Here is a 20,494-nt window from a genome sequence, read left to right on the forward strand (position 1 = left end):
ATACAAAGAATGGATGTTTTCTCTTTGCTGCCTTTGGTTCGGAAATGCATTTAGCTATTTGGACAGTGCTGGAGTGCTCACCCGCACGCACAGCAGAAGCGGAATTTAGGCTGGGGAGGAAGGGATCATTTTCCACTCGTGAGATCATGGGCAGGAAAATTAGTTCTCTCCTTTTAATCCTTCTTGGATTTCTACCCAGGCATTTGATTTTCTTCAAGAGAAGAATCTGCATATTGGTGGGGAAGAAAACCCCAAACCTGCTCAGGGGTGGTAAAAAAAGGGCATTGAAATACCAGTGTTCTTGTTCCCCCTACCTATACCCAGTGAGTATACAGGTGATGGGAGGGATAAGCCATGCTCATCTGAAGAAAAGCCCTAAAAGCAGGGGCTTGTGCGTGGCTGGTGCATGGGCCTCCTGCTTCTGCTCCTGCGTGTGGCTTGTGGCCTCTTGCTGCTCAAGCTGCTCATGCCGGGGGCCTGACCCCTTGCCCTGTAACTGCAGATCTGCAGCCCTGCTCCCTGATCCAAGCCTGGAGCTCACACAGGGACTACAACCCACCTGCCCCTGCTGAATCTGAGAGCTCGAGCACCACAGAAGGCACCAGCATGGCAGGGGCGGGCGGATGGTGACACAGCCCTGGGGACATTTGTACCTGTGGCTCCGTCTCAGCAGCAAGTGCCTGGCACCAGCACTCCAGCGATGCCCATTTCATGCTTGGCTCCCTCCTGCTTCCCCAGCGAAGCCACCTCCTGCCAAGCCACCCCCTCTGCCCCAGGAGGGCTGCTGCAGGCACGGGCATGGGCACCGTGATGGGCTCCCATGAAGAGGACAAGAGCTGGACAAGACGAAAATCGTAACAAAGAGAGATCATCAAGATGTAAAAAGGCGGAAGAGCAAACCCCGGGGGGATGCGAGAGGGGTTTAAAGACCCACGTGTCAGCTGGACATAACACAAGCCTGCCCCAGCCACACCAAGCCTTGCCCTGCAGAATAAATAAGCCTGAAGACAGCCATCTGCAGCGAAGAGCGTATCAGGGGAAGGCTCTGCAGGACTGCAGAGGCTAAGCACTGTTCATTAAAGTGCCAGGGAAATGTGAATGAAGCAGATGAATGGATGAAGAAATGAATGAAGGAGGGGAGAGGAAGTGAATGAATATTGCATTGACTTGATGCCTTTCATCCTGGGATGGCAGAGCTGAGCAGCACAGCTGATGGGCAGGAACCAGGTCGGTACTCCCCAGAGAAACCCCCGGTCAAAACAAATCAGATTATTTCCTGTTGACAGAGCCCTTCAGGGAGAGGCACACGGGGAGACGTGGCATATGGATTCATACCGCTTGAAGCACGAGGATGCCCCTAAACAAAATCCCCCCAACTGCCCCTTAATCAATGTGACAGATCATTACTTTCTGAGTTGCTCTTGTTCTTGCTATTCCAGACACTGCATGATTTCCATGGCAACGACATCCCAGCTGTCCCAGGCCTCTTCCTAACCTCTGTCATCTGCTGTCGAGTCACACCAGTGCATAACTGGGTGAGATGAGCAGCAGGGCCACAGAGGTGCCTTTTGGCACCCCCCCTTTCCTTCCCTGTACAGCCCAATCCTGTGAGCCCCTGGGTAGCCACGCGTGGCACAGGGCTTGCAGGAGGCTGTGGGGAGCACATAGAAATGAAACGTAATTTTCTGGAGGCTTTATTGTGCTGTTCTGGAGCACAACCAACTGAACCCATCAGCCAGCCTGGCAGTGACTGGGATTCGGGGTGGTTTAAATGGGGATGAGAGCAGTGAGCAGCAAGATGCTGCTGCTCCCTTGGTTAACACAGGGTGGGGTTGAGACTAAACCTGGATGCTCTGGGGAGGAAAGGGAATCCAGCTTTACTTCTGGTTTGGAAAAGAAAGCGTGTTCTCTTCTTTACCTCCTTCTGAGGCAACAACTGTCCTGGGATCTGATTCTGCTCTTCAACTGCTGCAGTTCTGCAGGCAACCTGATGCGACCACCACAAGCAGCACACACTGCTCAGAGGAGCATCTGGCCCCACCTGAATGCAGTGCCACCATCACTCCTCAGCGCCAGTTTAATCCCAACTGACTGTATGGACTTGGGGTGATTCTCCCTGCAACTTCATCTAGCTGCTCATCTAGCAGCTGGCTGTGGGAGCCATTTTACAAGTGTTCAGTAGGGCATTTGAGGGCAGATACAAACCTCAGGGACCATCCCTAGGCTTTAAGTAGGTTTTTGAGCTGACCGCAGGAGCACAAAGCTTGCCATGTGTGGGGGTTTGGGTACACAGCCACTACCTGCTGAATGAACCAGTGCTACAAGCCTTGCTCACACAGTAACTGCATCTGCTGCCTGCAGGAGCTAGAAGCAAATGATTTGTTGTTTCTTCCTCTTCCACTTACCCTGCTCCCTCAAGCAAGCAGCGTCCCCTCTAAAAGGCCAGGGAGGATTCAGGGTGACTTGAGTGCCACTGCAGGAGCTGGAGCCCAGCCAGGCAGAGCATCTCGCACCCTGCCACTGGGAAGGGGCTGTGGCACAGCACGTGGGGATAGCTGGGTATCACGCCTTGCCTGAGGTGGCAGTTAAAGTGCCTTTGTCCATCCTTTCCTCAATCACATCACTCTTTTGATTCCAACGCAGGTTTCACCCCACTGCAACCAGAGGTTTGCACCCCTGCCTCTGCAACAGCCTGCATTTTTCATAAGCTGCACTGAATTTCATGGTAACCCTGCAGAGCTGTTGCCCTATAACAAACACACTTGCTGCACTAGATGAAGCACACTGCTTATCCAAATATTAACAAGCACCAAATGTAGGGCACTGGGCCTGCTTCCCTGTGCTCCCACAGGGAGTTTGTCCACTCGGTTTGGTAGTTGCACAACTGGACCCAGAGAAGGGGACCCATTTGCACACTGGACCAGCAGCTTCTCTGAGGGAGTATGGCTGCTCAAAAACTCTGCTGGAGTTTCATAGCTGCTTGAATAGGGTCAACTTAATTTGCTGTTCTTCACACCGGGACAAGAGATGCTCTATCCTGCCATAACTCGAGTTAAATTACTTTTCCTGACTGTTAATTGGCCTGGGCTTGTGGGCCAGAGGGCCTCTGTTGAATGCTCAGCTGGTTCCTTGGCCCTGTGCTGTGGAGCAGCTGGCTGGGTTTGGAGGTAGAATCCTGCTCAGGCCACAGCGACTTCAAGACGATCTGCTCCAGGGAGGACTGCAGCAGCCAAGACAGCCAGAGCCATGGTGCTCATGGGTCTGAGAAGAGACAAAGCTTCGGGAAGGGATAATATTTCTGTAACACTGTCAGCTACCCTGCAAGAACTGCTCATTTTGATGCATGGCTTAGCACTGAACTCAAACACATTCACTTTCATCAAAAACGGGGGTTAAAATAAAGAATGTGGTAAAATCTGCATTGAACAAGCTATCAATGTCCCCTTTCTAATTAAAATATGGGAAAAAGCTGTGAACCCTGGGTCTCATAGGGGGTACAGGGGCATAGACCCCATTCAGAGCTGGGGTATAGGCTAGATGAGGGGTTAACCCCTTTGCCAGCCCTGCAAAGTGATGGGTGACCCTGGTGCCATCCAGCTTGGGGAGTTTACTGGAGGAGGGCAGCTGCACAAGGTGCTGGGTGATGCTCTGGGGCTGCACAGGCAGGACCAGACCAGAGCTGCTCCTTTTCAGCTTAACACCCCCTGAGGGGCTCAGGCAGAGCCAGCCCAGGCTGAGCAGAGCTGGAGCACTGCTTCCTCCACTCACATGGACACAGTTTGGGTGAGAGGAAGAAGGGGAAAAAAGCTCAGAAGACAAAATGAGACTTACCTCCGTGTTTTCACCTGCCACCTCCATCACTCCCCTTCAGCCTAATCATTCTCTCCCTTTCAATCAAGGCCAATTTGCAAGAGGAGCAGCTCCCACTGCCTGAGTGCAAAAGCCTTTAATTACTGTCATCTGGGAGGCTGAGCCTGGCTCCCCTCCGGTGCCTTTGCAGTGCTTTCGGAAGACAGTGCTCCAGGACTTGACGCCCCCAACATGCCACTTGTCAGGCTTTATTTTAAACAAGCACTCACTGCCTATTAGGAGGCTGGGGGGAAGGTTCCTGACAGTCCATCTGTGCTGCTGCTGCATCAACACGGTGATCGCATCTGGGCAGTGAGCTGATTTCAGCTGCCCTGACTGGGTACCAGCCTGGCAGCAGCCTCCAGCGTGTGGTGGCTCACTGTGCACAAACCCTGAGAACTGCATCACTCTGTCTCTTCACTGTTTATCTTGTTTTCTGACTGGGATCACACCAAGCATTAAAGTGGGGATGGAGGTGAGAGTATAAAGATGGTCACAAAGGGACAAGGCAAATTTGGGAAGACCAGGCTGACTTTAACAAAGTGGCCCCAAAGCATCCTCTCCCACAAAAGCCCCCAAGCCTGCATTCCCAGGAGCACACTTCCAACTGGAATGAATGCTCCTTATGTACCGCATGGGTTCTGGTACCAGCCAGGGGCTTGTATTTTATTTTGCAGAGGAAATCAGGAACCCAGAACCTACATAAACTGACTTGGCAGATCCAGCAAGCAGGGATGGGAAACCACCTTGCTGCTGCTGCCTGCCCTGCCACACTGCAGGCAGGACGGCCAGTTAGGGTGCGCCAGTATGAACTGACAACCCTGTGACCTTGCAGCTTGGGCTCAACACACACTGAGATACACTGGAAAGAATGCCAGAATGTTTCCAGGTGTACAGACCAGCACTCATGGGATGGACCGTATGAAACACACCCACCAGAGCCTTCCTTCTAATACTTCACCTTTGGAGCATCACCTGTGGCACAGAAAAGCTGAAGAGGATTTCTGGGGAGCCTCTGCCAGTGGGTGGCACTGCAAAACCGGCAGTATGGAAGCAGCAGCAGAACAAGGACCTCGGGGTGGAACAGCAGCACAGCCACTGCATGCAGACACGTGCTGTGCATCTCTGGCTGGAGAGCCGGGGGGATCGGATAAGAGCAGTGCGGGGATGCTGCAGCCAGGCTGGAGACAGGAAGAAAGCTGCTGGGGTGTGAGAGGGACACGTGCAGAAGGGGGTGAGGAGGCAGCAGCAAGGTGTTCAAGGTGCTGCGGTGGTGCAGGCCTTCTGCAGGCGCTTTGAGGTTAGCCCAGCAAGTGGGAATGCGAATCCATCCATGTCCCTGTGGGACAGACCTCGTTCATGTACACGTGGGTAATCTTCTCATCGGCTTCCCCTGCTATCCTACTGTATGTTCCCTCTGCAGCTAAAAATCATGCAGTATGTCACCCCAAAATGTAAGGTCTCATCTCTGGGAACCAGAGAGGCTCCTGCCCCACACCCTCCAACTCCCATAAAGAAGAACAGGAGTGTGGGAGGTGTAAGAGCTTTTTGGCCATCCCGCCTGTAGGCACAAGACCCCTGGAAGCACCACAGCAACCAAACACACGAACCAGCCAGCATGACCTAAGGGCCTGGGAGCCTGCAGGTAAAGCGTGCTGCATGGCACTTACATCACCTCCCAGCCAAGTGGGAATTTAGGATCCTGGGGCAGCTGGGTAAACCTTGTGAGTGGTAAAGCAGGCTCTAATCTGGGGGATGGCCTGGTCTATGGGTCCATGTTCAGGTATAAAGTCCTGCTCTAGTTCCAAAGTGAACATGCTCAGGTGCCACACAGGCCTCCTGGCACAGATTTCACCTCCCTTTGTATCACATCACCACTTAATGTCCTATCTCCAGCATTTCAGTGTTGCCTTGAGCAGTTAATTCCCAGGAGGTCTCCAATCCCCACCCAGTTAAAAATGCTCTGACCTACTCAAGGCAGTATATGCTCAGTTCTTCCTTTCACTAACGGACAACAAACAAAGGAGCATCTTCTTCCTCTCCCCCCCCCGTGATGTCCCAGTTGCAGCTGGGAACAACAAAGTATTACAGGAATGGGCTTATGTAGCCCCAGTCTGACTCCAGGACCACGAGGCTTCACGCTGGGTGTGGGACCCCTCCAAAGAGGAAGCCAGAGGGATGGGGAGAGGGAGCTGTGAAAGAATACACCACCTCTCCTGGGCTGTGCAAGGGCAATTTGGCTCTGAAGGGCTGTAATGCTGGCCTGGTGGCTGGCAGCACCACCTGACAGCCTCTCCCACCACAGGAAGAGCCATCACTTCCCTCTGCAGCATCCGCAAGGCCATCTCTGCTAATGGGTATTTTCTCTGGCAGGAGCACACGCTTCATCCAGCAGACTGTGGACTAGCACGAAACTTGGGAGTGCAACCTCAAAAGGAATTTGCTCCTGTACCAGAAGGTTTGAAGATGTGGCACCAGGGTTTCCTCTAGCATCCTCCTTCTGCAGGGAACATGCAGACTGGCATGGCAGGGGTGGCTGCAAAATCCCAGCTCCTGTCTGCCCACCTTCATGCTCACAGAAGTGCCTTGGTACAGCCCACTCCAGACTGGGGAAGAGCTTCGATCCGGCCCTTCTGCTGCAGACAGATCTGATTTGCTCCTAGCGCTGAGCACTCTGTAATTACAGTACATCCCACTTAATCGGGATGCGCTTAATTGGGAAATCCACTTACCAGGATGTCACCTAGGGAACCGATTTAAGCTTGATAACACTTAAGAGCAATGCCTGCTGCTTTATAGGGAAGGTAATTCTCCTACAGGGAGATGCATTCAGGTGGCTGAATCATGCTCCTTCTTCCACCAGCATCCAGTGCTCCTGGCTGCCTGCTCCTGCAACAGATTTCAGCCTTCCCCTTAAGTAGGTTACAGTCAGGAAATGCACCAACTGCTAATGCCAGATCATGGCTGTCCTCTGCACCAGCTGAACAGGCTGCCCCTGCCATGCAGACCAGCTCAGGGCTGTCCCCCTTAGCTGGACCCACACACCCGGCAATGTCAGACCCCGTTTGTAGATGGATTTCCTTCCATGGCTGGGACCTTTTTGACAAGGACAACACGCTTAGGGTTGGCAAAGCAGCAGAAGAGGGGCCAAGGAGATCCAGCCATCACCTGAATCAGGGTAGAGCAAGAGCTTTGGCAACGACCAGCACTTACTGTCTTCCCCTGACCAACCAAGCACATCAAACGCCCAAGTGAGGAGAGGAAAAGGACGTGGGAACATCCCTCAAAGACTTAATGTTGAGTCAAGCACTTGGACAGGCCACGCTTTTAGCCTGGTTTTCTACAGGAACAGGGTTTATGTGACCACACTGAGTATTTATGCATGCACATATGCATGTCTTACAGATACCACTGATAACTACTGAACCTCCTGATTAAAGCAGGCAGAGAAGCAGCTTTTCCAATGATAACAAATTCCCACACGTTTTGTAGTATTAAGAGCCAGACAGAGGAGAGAAACTGAATACCCAACCTCTCACCAGCTCTCAGGGACCTGGGACAGCATTTTTGCCCCCCCCCCCCCCCGCCATGAACCACATTTCCTTGTTAGAGGAATGCCAATTGCTTCAGGACCATTACTCCTCCAGCCTTTGGGCACTGCCTCGTTTATCTGTACTTTTCAATCAGTCTGCTGTTTGTCCCCTGCTGCACACAAGCACACTGCTCCTCTCCTAAGGGTGAGCCCTTGCAGGGAGCCTGCCTTTGCTACAGAAACATCTGTACTATATGGCAACACCACAACTTTTCAAGATGCTGTGCTGGTGGTTTTGTTCTCACCAATCATCAGGAGCCGGGGGAAGTCAAACCAAGCTCTTTGGATGCGTAACAGTGATTGCTTTTCAGACACTTCAAAATGCAATAGCTTGGCATCAAATGAGGGATTTTTATGGCTGCACATGTTCTGTGCTTCTCTGAACAAGCCAACTTCCAGATTAGCTACACTGGCTTTTTAAAGCGCTATAAAATATGCAAAGGCACTTGTAATGTATAGTGATTTCTGTAAAAACAGGAGGGAAGTGCTGAACTGTGTCCTGATTTATCCTTTTTCTTCTCCTAACCCATGCTGGGAGAAGGGGTAAATGCAATCCTCTGCTCTCTTTTTGGCTTACCAGTTTTCCAGCCCACAAATAGATGGGAGACAAAATGCCAGGTACTACAGAACCCATAGCCGGGTACCACAGAACTTGTGCCCTTCAGCCACCCCGATGATTCCAAAGAGAAAACCCTCCTAATTCCTGAGTATCATGACCAATGCCAAACACAGCAAACGCCTTTCCAAGGCGCAATGCAATGTGAGCAGCAAAGCTCAACAATCAGCCGGGCAGCTCCTCCTGCAAAGGTGCTGGACCAGGAGCTGGATGGAGGGTTCAAAAGAGCAGATCACCACAATGAACCGTGCCAGGCCTTTGCTTTCCTGCTTTCCTCCTCATCCCCTCCATTTGTTCCTGCTCCTCTTTTCCTTCATGCTGCTATAACACAGAAACCCACAAGGCTGTGTCACAGGATTGCTCCCCATCACCTGCTTGTGCTGGCTTAAATATATGTGCTGAACTATTACCAAGCACCAGGTCCTCAACACGTATGTCTCAGGGGCTGGCCTTACTTTTCACTAAAACCAAGCCATGCGAAGGCTTGGCAAAGGAAAACATCCCAGTGACCAAGGCTCCCATTTTCTGAGTCTGGGTGGGAGGAATAAAGTATTAGTTTAAGCTCCCTTTTAGCTTGAGGAGAACAGCCTAAGTTATTGGCGCCAGGTTCCTCCCCACACCTGCTACAGAGCCAAGCTGTCACCTCACATCCTGGGGCTGCTTCACCAGTGCCAAGGCAGCGCTGCCACCAGTGAGGGCTCCATGGCACCACCACTGCTGCTGTGCACTGCCCAGTGCCTCTGGCAACCCATTCCACAGCCATTAGAGCCCAACACAAAGGCGAGCATCACAGCCCTTATCTGGCATCACTGCAGTCAGGTTCAGACGAGTGCCCCCGGAACACAGAATGAGTATTTATGAGCTGGGAGATTTTAAGTGCGTGCCTTAATGCCATGCATGTTCAAACCCATCTGTCCTTACAGAGCAACTGCAGCTCTCTGCTGCTGGTATGAACAGGTAAACCCAACCAGACTGCCTCTCACATCCATTTTTAGACATATGAAAGGTTGTGCAACAAGCTGGAGAGTCAGCAGACCTCAGATCTTTAAATTAACCTCGTATGTCATATATAAAAGTAACATTTATCTTTAGCACCGTTTATGGGACATGGATTTTGTGTGCTTTGTTAGAGACAACAGCACTCTTTGCAACTAGCAAAATGCGGTGCTGCATCCTGAAAGCTCTTTAGCACAACCAAGGTCAAAATGTAGATTTTCAGTGCATTTGCTGTGAGATAAGAAGTGCTAAATCTAGTGCTGGCAAGTGTGAGCTGTCTGCACTGGGAAACTTCATGCCACCATCAGAATTTTGGAGGCTTATTTGAAAAGACCTCTGTCACCTGGCTGTCATCACATCAGTAAGAGAAACAGGATGGAAGCAGAGGAGATGGGGAAATGGGAGGATTTCCTCGACCATCACAAGCTGAATAGAAATGCTCCATTCACAAACAGATCTGCCCAAGCCATCCAGGATGAGGGCATCTCGTCTCAAAGTCACAGCAAAACCAAGCCTTGCCCAGCACCCTCCAGCCTGCACTGGCTCTGGGCCCCCATGAGGACTGACTGACTTGCGCAGGGACACACAAAGGTGACAGTTCAGGCAGTCAAAATCACACCAGCCTCTGCCTCTACCTGCTGCAGGCACACCAGTGAAAACAAGCATCACACACGGGCACATATCATCTGCAACCCATTTTACAAGACACGGTATAAAAAACACAGCAAAGGCGAGATGAAGCCTTTAGTGCTAAGGGCTCTTCCATTTATATGCTACACGGTTCTCTGTCCATCCTCAGGTTGCCAGAAGCCTCTCCTGACATTTCTTTTGTGGGATGACTCTAATCCAGTGCACACCCATGAGCAGCTCTGGTTCTCCTGCTGAAGTCCTGGCATCTGTCCTTTTGTGTTTGAAGAGAGTGGGAATACAAATCTGTGTTTCCCAGTTAGCTGCAGAGAGCTGGGCTGTCAAAACTTAGCAATATTTGCTATTTGCAAATATTTGGAGACCTCAGTCCAAAGTGGATTGGTGCACTGAGTGCAAACATGGGCAGGGAGGCAGCTTTAGGCACTCCAGCATCTCACGGCTAATTAAAGCTGGGAGGAATTTGTCTCAGCAAGTTAGGAACCATTTATTTCTCCGGTGTGACTACACCACAGTGCGGTATCTAATTTACCAGGGGGGGTGATGTGCTGCCAGCTAACCATGTTCCTGCACTTGAGGTGGGCTAACTGAATAGAGTTTGATGCTTTGGGGCTTGCCAGTTTACCTGCACTTTCCCAACCCCAGTCAGCCTTGCAAACAGCAAGACAATGCAGTGGGAATTTTAATTGCAAAGGAGTATTCAAAAACTCCTGACAAAATCCAAGGGCCTGACCAGAATGACGAGTTCTTGTGGCTCTTTTCCCACTGATGCAAACTGGCTCCTTCTCTTGCAAACAAGCAATGATGAAACATGCTCTTACCACTCGCAGGACCCTGAGGCTCCCGACATGCTCCGAGTGCTACCCTTAACCATGGTAGGCAAGTTGTGTCGCTGCCTTGCCTTGTACCAGCGATGCAAATATCAAGATTAATTTCTCCATAAATAGCTCATTACCAGTGATTCTCTCCTTTGTCTCTGGCTCCAGCTGAAGAGAAGGAAGTCATTCCAGCAGGAACTGCACATCTAAAGGCAAAAAGGCATTTCTCAGAGGGTATAACTGAGTTACAACAGATGCTGGATTTTGGGAACTGCCCTCTGTACCCCACTGCTCTCCTTGGGGAAGGGAGGAGGAACTCAGCAGTCTCAGCTTCCATTTCATTTCCCCATTGTTTCCCTGGGCTGAAAACGCTGTTTCCTCCTTACTTTTCCAGCCCAACTTGACTCACAAGCCAGGCTCATCCCAGTTGTCAGCTCGCCCCATTTTGCAGCTATACCAGTTTTGGCTCGTTTGCCAAAGCATGAGCATGGCTCAAGGGGCTCCTCCCTGGGCAAAGGTAAGAAAGCTTTCAGGGTTTCTGGGGGGCTCCCCACACACTGGCAAACCTCCAAAAGTCCCTTTCTGAGCACTCAGGAATCCTTACCTGCCCCACTCCTCTGGACAGCAGGCACAGGGGGAAGTGACCCTGCTGGCTGGACTGATGCTGTCACTGCGAGACTTTGCATGGGTTTGGTGGCACCCATCTGCAGCCCGATTAAAGGCAGCCAGACAGCAGCTCTGCAGCAGAGAGGCTCCCAGAGAACAGGCTGAAACTGTTCATCTGGAGACAAAGATTATTTAGAGGGAAATCCTGTCTGCATCCCCAAATGAGGTAGGTTTTTACTGACACACGTCCCAGCCAAATGCACTTGCGGTACCAAATGCATTAGTAAAAGAAAAGGACTTGCTATGTCAGAACAGAGCTGTGGTTTTCAAAGCTAAGAGGGAGGAAGTGCACTGTAAATACCTGGAGGAAGCGTAGGCATGGCATATTAATAGACACTTGCTGTGAGATTTCAGGCTGTATGACAAGGCTTTCACTGTCCTCCTGTTGTCCTCAGATGCCCTGCTCCCATACAGAGAGCACTACTCTCTGTAACCATGCAGCACACCCATCAGACCTGCCAACTTACAGCTGAGGCACAGAAGATGGGTTAATGTAGCTTGTACTAATGCTTTAACCACCCCAGCACCTGTCGTCAGCTGGTGGGGAAAAGCTCAATAAAGGGGAGAAGTTCCTATAAAGGATCCAGCCAGGGATTCTGATGGGAATAGATCAGGGCCTAACATAGGCAAGCAAGGGTGCCAGGTAGGGTCATTCCCCAAATAAGTGAACTGCAGGGGTTTAACACTGCCTGAACTGCAAGGAGGAGTTAATTTTGTTATCCTCACACCCCTTCTCAACACACATTTACCAGAAGGATGCACAAAGTACTTGCCCTCTGTTTTCTCTCCTGTGTTGCTGCACAGTGCTGCTGTCCAGACAGCTCCGGAGCTTCCCTTCAGAAGCTGCTCCCTGACATTTAAGGCTATCGTGAACTGGACCAGATTTGTGCATCCCCAAATAGCAAATTCTTGCCCGGCATAGCGTGCCTGCGTCCTTTGACTTCTTTCCCTGTGAAAGCCAGAGCAGAAAATTAACACCCTAGTTAAGTGAAGGAACAGAAACCAGTCCATTTGCTGCCACACTGGAGGCATCTCGGCACAAGTTGTGTTCCTTTTTTCAGACACAGACCTTTCTACCAACCAGAGTAACAGACAAATGGGCTGAAGAGTAGGTAGCTATTTGCCTACGGAGGTAGGGAAAACAGTCCTCAAACAGCCCTCCTGCCTCAGGTGATGCTGGTGAGCTGGTCCATGTGCAGTAAGGGAGCTTCTCAGAGTATCTGCACACTCAAGAGCTATTTCAGCATTTCTCTTTCCAGCTTGTGGATTGCTGAGGGCTCAGAGATGCACAGACTCATGCTATTAAACAGCTACTTCTATTGACATTTCTATTTTTAGGACACATTACCAAAACATTCACCACTGCTGCTTAGAGGTAACAGAAAAAGAAGTAAGCTCCAGATTCTGGGTGATGGGGACCTCAAGGCCAGCAGCCAAACTGGGCTGGGTTGTGGCCTGGCTTCCCTACGGTGTTTACAGTCTGTGCCCTGAGCAAGCACGTGAATGAATGGTGGCAGTGTCCTCGGCAGCAGCAGGCTGGTGCTCTCCCCTCCAGCTGGCCACACAGACCCCTGCCTGAGGGGTTGAAAGCCCCCATGTGCTGAAGACAGGCTGGGTCAGCAGCAGCCAACCTAAACAGAACTGTGCCCCAAGAGACCATTGAACACCCAATAGTCTTTGCCCCGGGTGCTGACCTGAAGGGACAGGCGGTGACGGACAACCTTTCCCCCTCAGGTCACAGAGGTGGCGGGCAGGAGGAAAGCTGCTTTTCTTCCTCAAAATTGGTTCTGTGGCTTCATGCCAAATCCCTCCCTGCTTCATTCAGCATTAAATGTCTTGAAGGGTCTGTTTGATTCCTTCGAGTCCTTGGAGCTGGATTCTCCTTTGCAGGGTCAGCTCTGGCTCCATCCCTAAAAAAGGAGGTTTAAATTAAAGGTGAAGTTTGTGATCTCAGCACTCTTTTTACTGCTCCTGTGTGCCTGTGAAATAAGCCCAGCAGCAGGCAATACCTGGATCAGTGCTTTGGTTCTTTGCCACTGCTGGATGTCAGGCAGGCTGCAGAGAATATCCTGAAAGAGAGAGAACAGACTGAATAAACCATTGCAAATTTGCTTGTTGGTGGAGAAGCACTGGGGTGATGTGCATCAGCCCATTAGCAGCCCTGTGCCTTTCAGCCCCAGTATTGGGCTGGGCTGACACCATCCCACCCTGACATGCTGGTGCTGCTGAAAGGACTGATACGGTTCTCACCTGATTTCAGTGCAATGGCTGTGGTAACCCATGGGACCTAGAACCAATCATCCTGAGAAAGCCACAGATCTCAACCCAGCAGCCACCTAGCAGAAGCCATTAATGTACCCGGCAGTAAATGAAGTCCTCTTGAGGAGCAGCAGCAGGGTCACAGAGGTGCAGCTAACTTCTTCCTGCCTTCTGTCCACTCCAAGCTGAAGGGGACACATTGGAAGTAGTGCTGGCAATGTCACCCACTGGGTGGTGACTGAAGTGCTGTCCCACTGGCTTTGCCCTCACCCCGGGGCCTTGCCTGGACTATCCTGCCCTGCCTGCTATGCCTGGCACAGGTTGCCCACCACCCCAGGGAGCCACCATTCAGGAGGAATCAGCAGTGACAGCTGGCTAGAGAGGGACAGCACATCTACTGGGGAGGCTTTTGCTTTTCAGCAGCTTTGGCAAACTGTAAGTAACTCCAGTTTTGCCCTTGTGGTAATCAGCTGAATGTTTCTGCAGTGCCTGTCAGAAAACCAAACGTGCCACCAAAGAACAAATGTGATGATAAAAATACAGAAATCGTATTTTAGGTCCAAGTCATCATGTTCCCTCACTGCCTTTCATGTGGATTCTATCATAAGCCTAGATACCGTGCTACTTCACCTGCCCACATGCGCTCTTTATCCAGGACTCTGCCGATACCGAAGCACTCCTCTCTCTACACCACCACTTTCCAAAGCAGTGCCTTCAGCCTGCGCGAGGCAGCTGGCCAGCCTGCCCTCCCCGCACCCACACCAGCCCTCGCAGGATGCCGATGCCAGAGCCGAGAGGCCACAATCTGCCTGCTGTGCAAAACGCGGTGCGCTGGGTACAACATGGAGCGCTTGACCGCAGAGACCCGACACTGCTTAACAGTACTGCACTGCTCACCCGCTAAGAGCCTTAGCTTCTTACTGCATTATGCTGGGGTTTAGGCAAAGCAGGGTTCCCAGCAGGGCGCTGGATAGATTTCCTTTCCCATGAAAAGAGACTTACGCCTTCACATTTGTTCCTTGTCCCCAAATCCCCTTTTTTTCCAGGTACAGGAGAAAGGAATTTAATGGATTATAATTAAGGAGGTGTTGTTCTGAGCAAGGGGGAGGGGACAGGAAGGTTAATACAGGATGTGGGTGCATTGCCTAAGGAAGAGATGCTTTAATGGGAAAAACCTCATGAGAGGAGAGCTTTAGGGTTCTTCTCCCCTGTGTGGCAGGTGGGTATTTACAGGCACACACTTGTTGAATTTATTTTGGCTGGAGGTGGACACTGCTCTTTCGTAGGTGCATCTCTTACTATGTAGTGATGTTCAGCAGCAGTAAGTGGCTACAAGAGGGGGGTATTTGTACTACTTGTGTTAGGAAGCCCCACTGCATCTAGGCATCAGGACGGAGCTGCTGACAGGACCACAGAGCTCACATATATAATAAAAGTTACTGCCAATATATAACAGAATCCTTCCCAGGCCTGCAGCACCATTCACTCCAGAGCCCCAAAGCACTGCACAAACAGTAATTAAAACTTCCCATACCCTAGCTTTGCCAACGGTGATGAATTCATTTTCCAGTGTGGGAAAATAAGCCTTGCATGATTAAGAGAGACAATGTAATTTCAAGAGCAGAAGTTACTGGTGGAACACAAGCTGTGGTGTGAACCCTTGTCCTTCGCTTCCAAGAGGAGGCTCTTCAAGACAAGAATGAGCAGTTGGTTTCTTCTCCATCATGTGCACTATACCTATATGTTCCCTGTATGGGCAACAAGACTAACCAGGTACATCTATTCACTCCCAGTGGCTACAATCCAGCTTGCTTTGCAGAGTTCAAGTCTGCAGGGAAGTGAGGAGTGCTGGAAGGAGATGCCTGTAACAAGCCCCTTGTCCAGTTGCTCCTCTTGGAGCATCTCTCTGCTTTTATCTAGCACCATCAAGTTCAGAACTCCTTGTGCCACCCTGCTGACTGATGGCTGATTTCCTTCCCTAGAAACGTGTTACCAGAAACATCCTTTGGGAAGGAAAGAGACACGGGAGCATGCAAAAGCTTAGCTTAGTTCAAAGCTTGCCTGTGCACCAGAAACACTGACCCTTTGCCTTCTGGTTTTACTTAGTGCGGTAGTGAGAGTCCAACTTCAAGACAACCTGTCCCTCTCCGGGTTCCTGCCTGCTCCATGCTCTCCAGGAACCCCTGGAGAAAAATAATGCAGTGTCAGGTATGGACACAGCCCTTAGCTTCAGTGGAACACATGCTGCTTCAACACATGCTGCTTTAGGTGCCAGTGGACCAACAGTAAAAAGCCCCTAGTGGGCTGCACTTGACTGGGTTTTGCTGGAGCCCTTAGCCAACTTCTCTCCCTTCCCATGGTTAACGTGCTGGCTGCCAGTGCTAACAGACACTGCCTGGTCCCTTCCCCTCTATCCCACTGCGGCCTTGCCGGTTAGCCAGCCAGATCCCCCCTGCCTCTTAACAGCCTGGCAAATGCTTAAGGGCTTTTTGGAAGGAAAAAGCAATTTTAAACCCAAAATTACATTTCTGCCTCGAGGAAACAGGGTATCCCCCTGCTCTGCTGCCACTGCCTTCAGATCACTGAGCCTACAGTGGGACTCCCCTGGGCACACAGCAGACTGTCCAGAAACCCCCGAGAGGCTGCAGGGCTTGGTGAGAGGTCTGGCCACAGAGGGTCCAGACAACCAGAAAGTTCAGCCCCCCACCACTGCTGGGCTGTTTCCAGACACATCAGTGCCCCGTGTCCACTTGCTCCAGGGAGTGCTCCCACAGTCTCCCAGCAGCTGGGGAAGTGCTTATGGAGCCAGCATCACTGCATGAGGGGCTATTTAGTTACTTGTAATGGTTTTTCCATACCTGTCATTATTTCCAGCCCTGAGTTGACAGAAAGGGACAGAGGATCTGCTGGGAGATGGGCTGGCTCCAAGGGTTTTGCTGAAGCCTGTGGTTTTGCAGTTTAGCTCTGGAGAGGGCCGAGGACTCACTCTGTTTCTCTCATCGACCCTGCAGGTTGATCCCCAAGGAGAATGGGGATCTGGTTTGGACTTGCTGTGCTTCATGCTTGATAGGGATAATCTTCTGTAAAGGAAAAGAGAGACCTGGAGATCTGCTGCTTTCATTATGCTTTGTGGCTAACTTAGTTGTTGGAAATCAATGAGACCATGAAGAAAGCAGCCCGAGGGACTCTACTCAGAGCACCTAATTCCAATTAAAGATCTAGGAAGAGCTGGGAGACAAGCAGCAGCACGGCAAGAATGTTCCCTGTGGACAATGTGATTTCAAATTAATTTCTCCACAGAGGGGGTTTCCCACTTGCCCAGCACGCTCTGGGGAGGCCAGGCAGGCGCTGCAGAGTGGGGACTACCCTGCTCCATCACCTTTCTAGGACTAAAGACGTTTGGTTTTCACTCAAAGCCAAGTGATGTCAAACTACAAGTATCAAAATTCTTCAGGGCGAAGCCATGTTCTTTCTCTATTCCTGCTCTGGTCTGAAAGGTGATTTTCTAGCTCGAGATGCACTATCAGAGCAATTACTGTGAGAGAGCCATCTGTGATGCTCCCAGCAAGACCCTGCTGCCTGGCACAGTCCCACCACCAAATTCAGCTCATTTATAGCAGTGGAGCTGGTGGGCAGAAACTGGGCTGAGCTGCGGCTGGCAGGGCACAAGGTTTCTGCTGTGATGGCACTGACTGTTTCTGACTTGCAAAGGCACTAGAATTGTGATAAAGCCATGGGTAAACAGGAATGGTCTTCCAGTAAAGCTGGCTTCATGATACACAGTTTCCCAGATGGCAGCAGGAAATGGAGGAGAGCCCACCCTCACTAAAAACACATGGCTGAGGGCCACTTCTGCCAGGAGAGAAGGTAGCGCAGGGCTGAACAGGAACGTTTGTCTGAACTAATGGGCCATGGAGGCATGCGAAAGGAAAGTTTCTGTTGGAGTAAAGGGGGCATGTCTCTGTATTCACTTACCACCCATCTGTGGCAGCTCTTTCCTCCTCTTGGCACACAGTTCTCACCCCTCAGCTGACATCCCATGGCAGAAAGCACTAATCACATCCTCCTCCTAAGATGAGACAACAGGAAAAGAGGCTTGGCAGGGGACAAGGGACCTCCCAGTAAAGCTGACCTCTTAGTCTGAGGTTCCCCCCAGTGCAAATCCCTGCGGTTCACATCAACTGCTGGCTGAGCTGGGACAAAGTGGGCACGGGGGTTTTAGCAGATGTTGGGTAGAAAATAACCGTGAGAAAGGAATAAACCAATTAATTGCTGACCCACTGACAGCCACCGCCTCTCCCCCATCTCCCCCCACACAATACAACCTGTCTCCACGGCTCAAGCAGATTTAGGGTGGCTACAAAGAGCCCAGAAGAGGAAAAAACCCTTTCTCCCTTCAGCTAATAATATTTCCAGATAATCTGTTTGAGGCAGCACCCTCTGCGAACCGGGAAAGCCTTTAAGAGCCGTTAACACCTTTATTCAGACTTCCTCAACCTCCCCCAGACAAGCTGTGATTAATTACCCAATCCACCCCGATCCTCCTGGGAAACAGCGCTCCATCCGGGCCTTCATCCGAGGATTTGCAGGGTCCCTCAGCAACAGCAGCTTCTGCTCTCACCCCTGGCTCCAGATAAGCAGGAAAGAGCTGACAGGGAATAAGCTGCTTCCATCCACGTGTTTACCTCAGCAGGGGTGGTGTAGGGTGGGAGGGGAGGTGAATGCGGGGTCTAGGCAATGTTCATGGCTTTTCCTTTAGGCGGTGTCCACAGGCAGCCTTGGCCACGCTGTCCCTGGAAGCCCACCTCTGAGAAGCTGCCACTGGAAGTACAGCCCATCTGGTTCCATCCCGGATCTTCACAGCCCTCCCTGCAGCTGCACCGCACTCCAACTTAGCTTGCTCTGAGGACACTTATTTTCCTGCCATTTCCAGGTCCTACCCAAAAGCATAAGGGATGGAAAAAGCAGGAAGGAAAGGGGAATTAGTGCCTCTCGGGTTGCTGCAGTAGCTGGGATGCTGAGCCCAAGAGGTGCCACTGTGTAGGCTACTCAGTCCCACGCAGCTCTTAAAATTCATCCTGTATATGCACACCTATGCTACCTTTTCTCTATCAAACCCCACCAATGTACTGGCTGAGTACATCTCCAGGAGCCTGCAGTCAGCCACAACTACCTGCAGAGCCTGCCTCCGGGGAGGGTTGTGATAATGCAGGCAGGCATTACTCCTTCTCTATGTTACTCCTCCTGCAGGCGATGTGTGGTGTGGATCCAGCAATGCCCAGCCCAGCTATTTCAGCAGAGAGAGCATTTTTAGATGGGTCTAGCCACTATTTGGGTAGGAGGCGTGAGGAAAAAACAGGTGCTGCAGGAAGTAGTTCGGATGATTTAGTAGTGGCATCTTCCCTCCAAGTTAGCAGCACGCTGAAACTCCTGGGCAGGTGTTGCTGTTTTAATGACATCCCAAGCTTACTGCCTGTGGTCGCACAAGGTCCCACTTCTGGTGAGCGCAGAGGTGTTAGCTCCAGTGCCCTGAGCAGACTCCAGTCTTCAGCAATTACTCTCTGTTGAGCTGAGAACTGCAGGGATTTCTGCTGGACACATTATTCTTCACTCTCTTTTCTTGCTATGACTACTGAGCAGTTTTCCCAGGTGCCAGAAAACAGCATTTACAGAGGTATATCAAATACAAAGGCTCCCCGTTGCCTTCAAAGAACTTTCCTTGTTTTGTTCTATGTTCCCACTCCACCAACCATAGTGTCTACTCCACCCTGCTTCTGCAATTTCTCTGCTCAGCTGCTGGGTTTGCTCTTCTCCAGCTTGCCCCGGGTTGTGCAGGTCACGATCACCCCTAGCTCTGGCTGAATAAGTGCATCATACAAGAGCCCCTGTGCCCTGATCTCCATCACCACCCAGGAAGGTACCAAGTGCACCTTTTGTCCTTGACAGGAGATCCCAGAAAAGAAATAATCGATTATGAGACTGAGATAATGAAATATGAGATTGTGACTTGGGGCAGACTAAAGCCATTGAAAGCATTTTAAATAATTCACCATCCTGAAAGAATATTAATAGGAAAGACGTTCAGGTCCTTTCACAGTGGCATTAAGTTATGTATAACTAGAGGCGATGCTGTGAGCTGACAGCAAAATGGGGCTACTGCTCCATAGGAAATCCTGGCATTTCAAAATAGATTTGAAAAAAACCAATGTCTTCCCCCCTGCCCCAACCATTATTTGCAAACATTAACCTGTTGTTTTGTTGGTATCTCCTACAGAAAATTAAATCCAAAAGTAAACCAAACCACAAAATGCTGAAACAAACTGCAAGCCCCAGAGAGACACGCACTGGCAACACCTGCAGCCAAATCACTGCCTTCTGCAAAACTGCCTCTATTTTGGCATACCCGTGGTTTTTTTCAGGGCAGACTGATCTACCAGAGACTTCTGAACCCGCAGCAAGCAGCAGTGGAGGCTGAAGAGAGACACGGTGGGAGGCAATGTTTGAAAGAGAAGAGAAGGCTGCGTGGAGACCTCATAGCAGCCTTCCAGTATCTGAAGGAGGCCTATAGGGATGCTGGGGAGGGACTCTTCATTAGGGACTGTAGTGATAGGACAAGGGGTAACGGGTTCAAACTTAGGGGAGGTTTAGATTGGATCTAAGGAGGAAATTCTTTCCTGTGAGGGTGGTGAGGCACTGGAATGGGTTGCCCAGGGAGGTTGTGAGTGCTCCATCCCTGGCAGTGTTCAACGCCAGTTTGGACGAAGCCTTGGGTGAGATGGTTTAGTGTGAGGTGTCCCTGCCCATGGCAGGGGGGCTGGAACTGGATGATCTTAAGGTCCTTTCCAACCCTGACTGTTCTATGATTCTGTGATTAATGACATGAATGATGCAAGAAATGTCACCGCTTTGTTTTTCAGTTGAAACCACTCAAGGGCAGCTGGGAAGATGTTCAAGAGCAAGAATCGAGCTTTGGCTGTCTGAGAAAGTCACCATCAGCGCCTGGGCAGAGCACGGGGTTACCCAGAACCCCCCCTGCTTGTTCACAGATGCCTG

General features: G+C 50.9%; 1 protein-coding gene across 1 annotated transcript in view; it reads right to left on the reverse strand.

The window, feature by feature from the left end:
* RPL29 (ribosomal protein L29) overlaps positions 1-17,732 on the reverse strand; it is a 46,313-nt gene extending 28,581 nt beyond the window's left edge. The window contains exon 1 of the mRNA XM_061458387.1: positions 17,727-17,732. The gene's annotated coding sequence lies outside the window, so the exon portion shown is untranslated. The remainder of the gene's footprint in view (positions 1-17,726) is intronic.
* Positions 17,733-20,494: the final 2,762 nt, after the last annotated feature.

The sequence above is a fragment of the Pezoporus flaviventris genome, unplaced genomic scaffold, assembly GCF_033815535.1.
Source record: "Pezoporus flaviventris isolate CSIRO_AGI_PZ_B2104156 unplaced genomic scaffold, CSIRO_AGI_Pfla_v1 ptg000026l, whole genome shotgun sequence".
In the NCBI taxonomy this organism is placed as follows: domain Eukaryota; kingdom Metazoa; phylum Chordata; class Aves; order Psittaciformes; family Psittacidae; genus Pezoporus; species Pezoporus flaviventris.